The sequence below is a fragment of the Mobula birostris genome, chromosome 13 (genome assembly GCF_030028105.1).
Source record: "Mobula birostris isolate sMobBir1 chromosome 13, sMobBir1.hap1, whole genome shotgun sequence".
Classification (NCBI taxonomy): domain Eukaryota; kingdom Metazoa; phylum Chordata; class Chondrichthyes; order Myliobatiformes; family Myliobatidae; genus Mobula; species Mobula birostris.
In genome coordinates this window covers 89,057,715-89,060,418 of record NC_092382.1, presented here as the reverse complement: position 1 = coordinate 89,060,418, position 2,704 = coordinate 89,057,715, and positions in this window count along the sequence as shown.

Here is a 2,704-nt window from a genome sequence, read left to right as displayed (position 1 = left end):
TGTGGAAAATCACCACTGGGTGGCAGTGTTGTCCACAGAAGGGAGAGGTTTCCAGCGATAAGGAGGGGTGTAGGGGACTGGAAGCTAACTCTGCAAGTGGATGAAGTGCTCGACCTGCCCCAGAGCACTCTCCTCACCACTAGTCAGGGTCCCAAACAGTCCTTCCATACGAGGCAACTTTTCAACATCGTGACTGTTGGGATCATCTACTGTTTCCATTTTTCCCGGTATGGCCTCCTCGACATTAGTGAGACCCGATGTAGTCTCTGCATTCTGCACTCTGTCCCGATGAGATTCTGCAGACGTTGGAGATGCAGAGTAACATACACAAAATGTTGGAGGAAGTCAGGAGGTCAGGTAGCTTCTATAGAGGGGGATAAAGCAAAACAGAGATTTCCCGCTGAGACTCTTCATCGGGACTGGAAGTGGGGAGAAGCTGGAATAAGATGGTGCAGGGAGTGGAAAGAGTCCAAGCTGGTAGATGATAGGCGAAGCCAGATAAAAGTGAAGGTGAGTGGGTGGGGGAGGTGGGAGATAAAGTGAGACGGTGTGAGGTGGGAGGTGGAAAATTCAAAGGGCTGAAAAGAAGGAATCTGATAGGATAGGAGAGCGGACAATGGGAAAAAAGGAAGTAAAAGAGGAACCAGAGGGAGACAATCTGCAGTGGAGAAGAGAGAAGTGGGGAGACAGAATGGAGGAGTCGGGCGTGTGGGTCGATGAAAAGAAAAGGTGGAGGTTCAAGTTAATACATCGATGTTCATATCATCAGTAGTAAACTACCGGAATGGAATACGAGGTGTTGCTCCTCCAACCTGAGAGTGCACTCATCGTGTTAGTTAAACAATAAACTGGAAATGAGTGGATTAATAATTTTCCCCTGGGATCCCTATTACATCAGTCCTCTCTCACCTTAAACCGGTGCCCTCTGGTTGTTGATTCCACAAAAGTGGGGAAAAGAACTGCTCTGTACACTCATTGTTTGGAAATCCTGCACAAGGTCAGCCTCAATCTCCTGCACTTCAAGGCGTGAAGTCCCAACCTGCCCAACCTCTCTCCAGAACTCAGTCCCTCGAGTACCGGGACCATTCTCGTAAATCTCTTCTGCACTCATTCCAGCATGACATTCTCTCTCCTACAGCAGAACGACCAAAACTGAATACAACAATCCAGGCGCAGATACCCTCACAATACCTTAACCCTAATGCAAACTCACTAGCCTGTTCTTCAGGCCATGAGCCATGAGATATGAGACAGAGGCTGCTCACCAATCGAGTATGTTCCGTCATTCCTTCGTGTCTAATTGATTATCTCTCTCAACCCCATTCTTCTGCCTTCTCCCCATAACCTTCGAACATCCATTTAAAATACATTCAGTGACTTGGCTTCTACGCCGACCGTGGCAATGAATTCCAAAGATTTACCACTCCCTGCTAAAGAAATTCCTCCTCATCTCTGCTTTCAGTGGATGCCCTATATATTGAGGCTGTGGCCTCTGGTCCCAAACTCACACAGTTTAGGGTGCATCTTCTTCATAGGCACTCTGTCGAGGCCTTTCAATATTTAATAGGTTTCAATGAGATCCCCTCTCTTTCTTCTGCACCAGCGAGTACAGGTCAAAGCCGTCTAACGCTCCTCATACGTTAACCTTTTCATTCCTGGAATCATTCTTGTGAACCTTCTCCGGACCCGTTCCAATACGATCACATCTTTTCTCAGATAGGAGGTTGGAAACTGCTCACAATACATGAAGAGCGAACAGGAGGAAATTTGCAGATGCTGGAATTTCAAGCAACACACATAAGAGTTGCTGGTGAACGCAGCAGGCCAGGCAGCATCTCTAGGAAGAGGTATAGTCGACGTTTCAGGTCGAGACCCTTAGTCAGGAGTCCTGATGAAGGGTCTTGGCCAGAAACGTCGACTGTACCTCTTCCTAGAGATGCTGCCTGGCCTGCTGCGTTCACCAGCAACTTTTATGTGTGTTACACCAAGAGCGATCTGACAAATGTGTTATAAAGCTACAGTATCACATCCTTGCTCTGAAAAGCTAACATTACAGTTGTTATCCTTAATCAACTCAATCTGCAAGCAAACCTTTTGGGACTCCTGCTCAAGGACTCCCAAGTACCTATGCACCTCTGATTTTTGAATTTTCTCCCTTTTTTTGTTTCTTCGCCCTTATTCCTTCTACCAATTGTATGTGACCGTACACTTACATACACTGTATTTCATCTCATACTTCGTTGCGTGTTCTCCAAACCTATCGAACTCCTTCACGACGAAGGAAATAAAACGGCTTAAAGGAACTGACCTTTTGAACACTGCACAAACCTTCTTGATCTTGCAGCGGCTCTCTCAGATGCAGGCCATTATTCCTGAATGAAGATTCAATAAGGTCGATCCTTTATAAAACCGCCGAACGACACCAACTTTACTCAATCCTTCGTGTTCTCGTACTTCAGTAAGGTCTTCACTCTGCTATGCTAGACTGTAAAGGTAAATCAAAGGTGCAACACAGAAAACTGGCAGCGATTGGTGAAACTGCTGGCACAGCGATATCACCTTACAATAGAATGTATAACTCCACTTTAAAACGAAACCTCGGCATGAGAAGAATACGCAGCATGTTGGACTAACTGACGAATTAAACAACGAATCAACTGCAACACAACAGGGGGTTTCCCCTTTTATATACCTGTAGGGAACA